The sequence below is a fragment of the Tubulanus polymorphus genome, chromosome 4, assembly GCF_964204645.1.
Source record: "Tubulanus polymorphus chromosome 4, tnTubPoly1.2, whole genome shotgun sequence".
In the NCBI taxonomy this organism is placed as follows: Eukaryota; Metazoa; Nemertea; class Palaeonemertea; order Tubulaniformes; family Tubulanidae; genus Tubulanus; species Tubulanus polymorphus.
The window spans coordinates 15,013,971-15,023,553 of NC_134028.1; positions in this window are offsets into that span (position 1 = coordinate 15,013,971).

Below are 9,583 nucleotides of genomic sequence, written 5' to 3' on the forward strand. Positions count from 1 at the left end.
TATGGTAAAAAAAAACCTATAGCTAAACTGTTAGGAATTGTACCAGATACTGTTACAGGAAACGTATATGGTAGCTCAAATATAATACCTTTTACGCACTTTTATATTTATTGCAATTTAATCGATCCTACAAAAACATTTGAAGCAACTAAAGATACAACATGTAATTCTAGTATATTAAATATTTTACCATTAAAAAATGTTAAACAATTTGGAACGCAAATAAATTATAATTTAGCTGAATGTGATTTTAAACCTTGTATTCCTCAATTTAATAATTTTAAATTAGAAATAAGAAATCATAATGGATATTTAATTGATTTGAATAACTTTCCTGTAATTTATGAATTAGTTATAAGATCTAGAGAGTAATTTTTTCATTATATAAATGAATATAACTGTTGGACCGAGTATATGTTTTGGGGTTGATTTTAAACGTGAGAAAGAAATGAAATTTAACATTAATTATGTAATTATACATATTAAAAATATTGCATTTTCTAATGAAACAACATTTGAGTATGCAGCAACAATAGATAAAGAAACTTTAGATGTAGAAAAGATTACTAATTTAATTAGAGAATCTTTAAGATTTTATGAATTAGATGAAGATTTTATTATAGATGATATTAAAAAAATAATAATTGAAATATATACAAATGAAACTAGTAATGAAATAAATGTTGAATTAATCATAAATAAGTTAACTAAATATTTTGATGATAGTAATTTTTTTGATAAATAAATGAGTGATAATAAGTGGATAATAACTGGATTATATAATGGCGCATTACTATCAGTTGGAACTGTTGGTTATTCAATGGTATTAAAAAAAGTATTCAAAATGGGAAGTGTTAATGTTGATAGATTTGATATAAATGATATCTTAAAATTAACATTAGCAGTTACTTTATCTAATTTAACTATTGATTATTTAGAAAAACAAAAATATATTCCTCCCATATAAATGCGTAATTATTTTACTAAATAAATTGCTTCTGCAGTTATAACTATTATAGGATCGGCAATTGTTAACACTAGCATTTACTGGTGGCGGTTATTTATTTAAACATATTGATAAAAATGGATCATTAACAGAACAAAAAAGACATAACTTAGCTTTAGAGAAATACAATAAAGCAGCAGAAGAATATAGAGAAAAAAGACAAAACTATATGGATTATATTAACAAAGAATTATATGATCAGAAGATTTCACATAGAGATTTTCAATGAGTTGATGATGCAATGAGTTTATATAACGCGGTAACCAATAAAGAAAAATTACATCTACATAAACGTACAATATCAGATTATTATACCCCAAGTAATGAACAGAAGAAATATGAAATAATATAAATTTTTGGTGGAACTGTTATTGTTATATTTGTTGCTTATAAGTTTACTAATTAGTAATTTTTTTTTGCTAAATAAATGGATGATAATATTGATATCATTCCTCATGATATAAATAAAACTAAATTAAAAACATATTTAGAAAAACAAATATTAGAATTTGAAAGTGACTTAAAGATAAAAAAGAAAAAATATTTAAAAAGTAAAATTATATATTATTTGATTATAAGTGGTTCGGTTACAATTAGTTCTGTAATAACATTTCTAGCAATATTCAGTCCATTAACACCTTTAGCTATATCAATTGGTGTATTAGGATTAAGTTCAAGTGTTTTAACTGGTATAAGTTCAAAATTAAATATAAAAAGTAATAAAGAAAAAATTAAAACTAATATAAAAGAAATTAATAAATTAAAAAATACACTAGATTATATAATAAGTTTAAATGGCCATATAACAGTTGAAGAACAAGATAAATTATTAAAAGAATTAGTTAATTATTAATTTTTTAGTTATATAAATGGCAGATAGTTTTCCAAAAGCTTTCCAATATAATAAATCAATTAAATATAATATTCCAGCAATAGATTTTAATAAAGATATTTCATATAGAAATGAAGTTTTAAATTCATTAATTGATTTATATATTTATGTTACTGAAAGTAATAATTTTCATGTAAAGATGGAAAATATATTTCATGTGTATACAATTAATTTAAAAAATTTAAATGAGGCAAAACAATGGTTATTAAAATCTAATATGAAGTATTGGCAGAACCAATTAAATTTTGCTGTTTATTGTGCAACAACAGGATGTGGAATTAGTTGGAATGATCATTTAAATAAACCAAGTTTACCATTGATGTTATCACTTTTTAGATTTCATACTTATTTTCAAATAAAATCAATATTAGATGAATTAGAATGTCCTTTACCAGGTTCAATATATTTTAAAGAATTGAATAATAATATTAATTTTTCTAAGTTTTATAAAATATGTAATGAATTTAATATTAATTCAAATAAAGATTTTAGAGCAAAAATTGGAACAATGGGTGGATTAGGAATATTATATACTAAAGAATTTGGAAAAATAATGACAACTTCAGATATAAGAACACTAAATTGGAATGAATTATCAAAATATTATAATAATATACAACAACAAAATAATAATGGTTGGGTTTATTTCATTTTAGAAAATAGTGAAGGTTTTACTAAAGCTGGAACACAAAGAATAAATCAATCAATTAGAACTTATTTGATACGTATTTTAGGTGCGCAAGTTGAAACAAGATCCCCAATAATTGGAAATGATAAAACTTCATTCGATGCGCAGAAACAGTTAAAAGTATTATTTGAAGATTCAATTCATAATGATAAAAATAGATCGATTCCGGAAAACATTGTAAGATATCAAAATTATTTAGATAAATCACATATTAGATTAAATTATTGTATAGGCCCTAATCTATTTATTATTTCTAATGATTTAGTATTAAAGATGGGAAATATAATTGGTTTTAATAATCTAATTAAAACTGCAACAATTAATAATTCATTTGGATTAAATGATATAAATAAAAAGATTACTACTGCACCAAAATTAATGGAAGGAGAAAAAAATAAAAAACACATTCAATCAACAGAAACTAAAATTAATAATATTAAATTAAATAATGATTCTAAAATAAAAGATTTCAATACTACAGCAAATATAGAAACTGATATTATTCAACATGAAATAATTAAACTAAATGATGATAATAAATCCCATGAAAATACTAAATTAGCTATAACTTGTATAGGAATTGTAATCGGAGGAATATTATATTTTAAATTTTAATTTTTTATTATGTAAATGGCAGAAGGTGGAGAAGATTTTCCAATGGGTCCTTTAGATGAACCTGGCATAACTGATGAACAACCACCTGATTTTAGTGAAACAAGTTTTAGTAATGATAATAAAACAGAATATAATACTAATTTACCAGAAGTTGTTCCTGGTTCTAAAGCCCCGTCAACAGATGAATATATTAGAGGAGCTAAATCGAGATATTGAAAATGAAGTTCCAGAAATAACAAAAAAAGAATTAAATTATAATGAAATTACTCATGAATTTAAACCAATGTTAAAAAGATCTGGTTTCAATATAACAAATAAAGGTATGGATTATTTAGTAGAAGGTTTAAAATATTCAAATGGTGATTATTATTGGCATTTGAAAGATGACTATTATTTTAAGATTTCTTCTAATAAAAGTCTCGATAAAATAATAACAAAATCAACTTTAATTAAATTAGATCAATCTAGAATTAAGAATAATAGAGATAATTAATGAAAATTTAAGACAAAAAAAAATTCCTAAAGAAACTGATAATTCCAAAACTAGTAAAGTTAAATCAACCGAAGTTCAAACTGAAAAACTTTTACCGAATGGATTAATTGATGCAACAGATCAAGAAATAGATGATTTAAATAATATATTTTCTGTTGAAGTAGTTAGAGAAATTAAAAGTATAAGACTTGCATCTGATAAAATTGCGCATGATAAAAGTATAAGAGATATTAAAATTAGTAATTTAGAAAAAGAATTAACTGATAAAGATAAAGAGATAGAACAACTAAAGTCTGATTTAGACCATCAAGCAATTGGTGAAATGGAATATAGGCAAAAAGAATTACGTTTAGAAAAAGAAATTGATAATTTAAAAGATAATTTAGAAGTACAGAAAGAAGAAATTAAATTATTATTAAAATCATTTGATTATAATATTAATAGATTAAAAGTTATTTAAAAAGTTACTCCTACTCCCTATAAACCAGATAAACCCCCGAATGATAATAATTCTATACAAGATAAAGTTAAAGATGGTTTAAAGAAATTAGCAAAATATTTATGGGAACTATCAAAGAAATCTGCTGCAGCATTGCCAGGTATTATTGCATCAATTGTTGATTTTATATTGAAATCTGCAGGAAACATTATTAACTTTGCTGCTGAACATATTATTTTATTTTTAATTACAGTTGTAAGTGCTATTATTTTTGGGTTAGTAAACATGATAAAAAATAAATAATTAATTTTTTTGTTAAATAAATGAGTGGGAGTTATATCAATCCTTCTAAGAATCATAGAATATCTAATGCTATTAAAGCAGAAAGATCACATCATATAATTACTCATAACCCTTCTAATATTAATACCGATGAAACTTTATATGTTAGAATTCCTAGATTAACACAAAATACTTTTTATGTTCCAAATAGTATTTATTTATCAGCCGATATAAAAGTAACCGGTAATAATAATAATTATGTTGTGGATAATGTTGGAAGATATTTGATTAAAAAATTAACAAGAAAGATTGGCCCAGAAACAGTTTTCTCATTAGATGATTATAATTTATTTATGCATTATAAAGATTTATGGTTATCTAACGAAAATAGAAATAATATGATATTTCAAGGCATCCAATCAGAAAACCAAAATAAATTAAGATCTGAAGCTAATAATGCAGTAGTAAATAATGCTACAGATAATTTGATAAAAAAGATTTATGGAAGCAAATATAAAATTCCATTAGACTTTGAATGGTTAAATAATAATGCACCTTTGTATAAATACGCAATTCAAGAAGATGTTATATTCGAAATAACATTTGCTCCTGTTAATGAAATTGTAATATCTAGCGTTAATAAAGATATGGGTTATAAATTATCGAATATATGTTTAGAATATGATACAGTAACTGATGAAAATATTTCAAGTATAATTCAAACTAAATACAATCAAGGATTTTCATTATTATATGATTATATTGATAAATTTAAAACTGTAACTATTAATGCAAATGATGAAATAATTAATGAGAATATTAACTTCCCAAGAAGATCTCTCAAAGGTATATTAATATTTTTTACAATTGCAACATATACTAATGGCGCAATAAATGTTGATAATTATTATAATCCTGAAATAACAAAAGTAGAAATAACTATCGAAGGAATAGCAAATAAAATATTTTGTCAAGAAATGAGAATGATAGATCAATGGCCAGAAATTAGAAAACATTTTATGAATGAAAAAGTAAAATCATCTGAAAATTGTAATATTAATCAAATTGATTATTATACCGGTAATACATATGCATCATGGTTAGATATTAGAACAACAGAGGATAATTAATTACATGGTTCTGGAAAAAAATTACAGAACACTAGAGATGGAATACAATTATTCATGACAAAGAAAAAAGGAAGCCTAAATTTTAAAATGCACATTTATATTATATCTGACGCGTAATTAAATATTGTAAATTCTCAATTAAATAGTGTTATGTATTAAAATATCAACTTTAATGAAAATTTATATAATAAATGGAAGGAGGTAAAGTATATAAACATATTCCATACATCGATACACATGAAAATAATGATGGTTTATATTATGTAATACCTTGTAATATAGCTTTGATATTTGATCCTATTTTCAAAATTTATAAAACTAAACTAATAGAAATCGATAATAATAAAAGTGGTGTTGTTGATAATTTAAGTAATGTAATTGATAATAATGTCATACCTTCTACATCTAATAATGTAATACCTACTACATCTAACAATGCAATACCTACTACATCTAATAATGATAAGATTGAACCTGATATCAAAACCAAAAAGACAAATAAAAAATATTGTGATGTATGTAAGAAATATGTATCATATAAAAATTGGGCATCACATAAGAAATCAAATAAACATATAGAAAAAGAAAAGAATATTAATGATAATAATATATCTGATAATAATATAATAGATAATATCAAAGGTAATGTTAATACAATTGAAACAAATGATACCATAGATAATATAACAGATAATGTTGATACAATTGAAACTAATGATAATGAAACAATTGATGATTCTAAAAAACGTTGTAACATTTGTAATTTAGATATTTCTAAAAGTAATTTTTCTAAACATAAAAAATCTCAAGCGCATATCGAAAATGAAAGGAAGTTAGAAGAACATGAAAAGAAATTAGAAGAAAAAGAAAGAAATAAAACGTGTCAATATTGTAATAAAAAAATTGAACCTGTTGATGAAAATACTCATTATAAATCAAAATTACATCTAATTAATGTTTATAAAATGGTGAGTATGATACCATTGTTAAATAACCCAAATAAATATATCAAATATTTTAATCCTAAAACTAACCAATATTATGTATTCTATAAGTTGTTATTTGATAAATTATCAGCTTATGCAGAAGATAATCCTAAACAAATATATAAATTATTATATTTTAGGAAAATAGATTTAAGTTATCTAATAAAACATTTTGGATATCAATTTGATTTTGATAATGATGATTTTGATGAATACTTAGAAAAATTAAGAGAAAAAGCTAATATACCTACTAATTATCATTCAAAGATGGCTCAATTAAAATTAATAAATCTACCTAAGACTTTTGATGAATTAGATATAAACAGAGATGATTTTATAAATGTATTAGAAACAAAATTAGAATAATTATTATAAATTTAAATTATAAAAATGAATAAATTATATGTTTTCTCTTAATAGAAATAAAAATACATTATATTATAACTATTTCTATACTTAGAAACAAAATTAGAATAATTATTATAAAACTAATTTATATATCTATGTACTAGACGTACGTAAGAATCTTGGTAAGAATCCAAGAAATCTTACTTTCTTACTCGTACGTCTAGTACATAGATATATAAATTAGTTTTATAATAATTATTCTAATTTTGTTTCTAAGTATAGAAATAGTTATAATATAATCTATTTTTATTTTTATTCAGAGAATACATATAATTTATTCATTTTTATAATTTAAATTTATAATAATTATAATAAAACTGATTTATATATCTATGTACTAGACGTACGTAAGAATCTAAGAATTCTTACTTTCTTACTTTCTTAGCAAGAATCTTGGGTTCTTACGTACGTCTAGTATATAGAAATATAAATTAGTTTCTATAATATTCCAAATTAGGATTTTATTTCATAAATTTATATTCATAGGGAAATTGTAGTCTTAGCAATAATTTTGAACCTTTATTATTCTTTAATTTATTCATATATTCATCATGTAATTCAGTAGGTATAATTTGATTTTCTTCCAATGATTGTTGCATAGATTTTCTATCTTTATTGTGGAATAAAACTAAAAATCTTATATTCTCCCTAAAGTCTTTAACAATTGAATTATATTTTTGATTTAAAACCCATGTTGTTATCCCGAAATGTCTCCCAGAGAAAGCTAAATAACATGACTCACTTTCTCTCACTTTTGAATCATGTAAATTAGCGCAATCATCTACAATGAATAATGTATTTGATCCTTTATAAGTATCAATTGCTACTTTTATACAATTATCTAAATTTTCTTTTACTGTTTTAGGATCTAATATAATAAACTTTTTTATTTTAACTATATCCCTATTATATGTTTTATTCATTTCATAAGTAGGACAGAATAATATTATGTTATCAAAATGATTCTTATAAATAGTTTCTAACAAATCTAATATGAAATGTGTTTTACCACAATTGGTTACCCCAGTAACTAACATATTATGCGGTTCAAATATAAATAAATCTTTATTCATTCTTTCTTTTAATTTTACTAGATAAAATCCATTCATTAAATTTATCATCATATCCTTTATATTTCACCTAAGAATACTTTTTTCCTTTAAGAGTTTTTGTTTTCAATACTTATTCTATTTTGTATTCTATTTCATCTGGGTTTGGTACAAGTGATAATTCTTGTTCATAGAAATAACCTAATATTTCTTCATCTTTTAGATCTTCTAATTTATAAACAAATGGTTTAGTTAATATTATCTTTTTAATCTTGAATATTTCTTCTGTAAAATTTGGGGTATAACCTTTATAAAAGGTTTTTCTATGTGTAACAAACACATCATATAAATTATTCCAAACTATTTCTGAATTATCTTCTTTTCTAGCTTGTATAGGTTTCATATTTATAGAACTATGTTTAGAATTATTATAACCTTTCACTAAATCATCTAACACATCGATATATTTGTATGTTTCATTAGCAGTAAAATATTTCCACATTCTAGTTTTCAATGTTTTATTAAATCTTTCTATAATAGATGCTTTTTTATCTGAGTGTGTTGAAAAATAGTCTACATCGTTATCAGATAATAGTTTTTTGAAATGTTTGTTATAGAATTCCTTACCTTCATCAAATTGTATCTTATCTGGAATAGCTTCTTTAAATATAGATTTAAAAGCATTTGTTACTTCTATACCAGTTTTATTTTTGATTGGAATTGACCATGCGTATCTACTGAATATGTCTATAACATTCAGTATCCAGAAATATCCTTTGTTGTATTCTTCTAAGTTCTTCATGTCAATTAAATCAGCTTGCCATTGTTGATCGATATATGAAACCATAACTTTTCTTGTTAAATAAGTTTTATCCATTTTCTTGTGGATTTGATATGTTGGTTGATTTTGTAACCATGATTTTAATTCACCATATTTTATGTTACCATTTTCTTTATCAGATTTAATTTTATTCCATAATTCTGAAACGCTAGAATATGATACTTCACTTTCTGGGTTATAATATAAATCTCTTAAATATTGTTCTTTTTTCATCTTATTTTAATCCATTAATAATAATTTAGATTTAGTTTCAATGACTTTATGATTTGACTTATTTTCTGGTATGATAGGTTAATCATCATTGGAATCATCTTTATCATCAGATTTGAATTTTGATTTATATATTACACCAGAGAATATAATAATTGTGATTAACCCAATTGTAATATATAAGTAATTATTTCTTCCACTATTAGAAGAATCAGATGGATTATTATTTGAATCAATATCAGATAATTTCTGTGATTCATTTATATCAGTTAATTTCTTTTTCTTAGCTTTTTTTAATTCTGCAGCTCTTTTACCTAATTCTCTTGCCCATTTAATTTGTTTCTCGGATCTAGGCTTTTTCTTAACGCCATCACTCATTTATTTTAATTAATTTTTGTTCTGATTCGTTTTCTGTTTCGCCGTTTGGTTGTAGTACATCTGTTTCGTTCTTACCTGATTTATATTCCATAGGCTTGATGTTCGAAAATGTTATGACACCAGTAGAAATTAATGTCATAACCGATCCTAATCGAAATGAAGCATA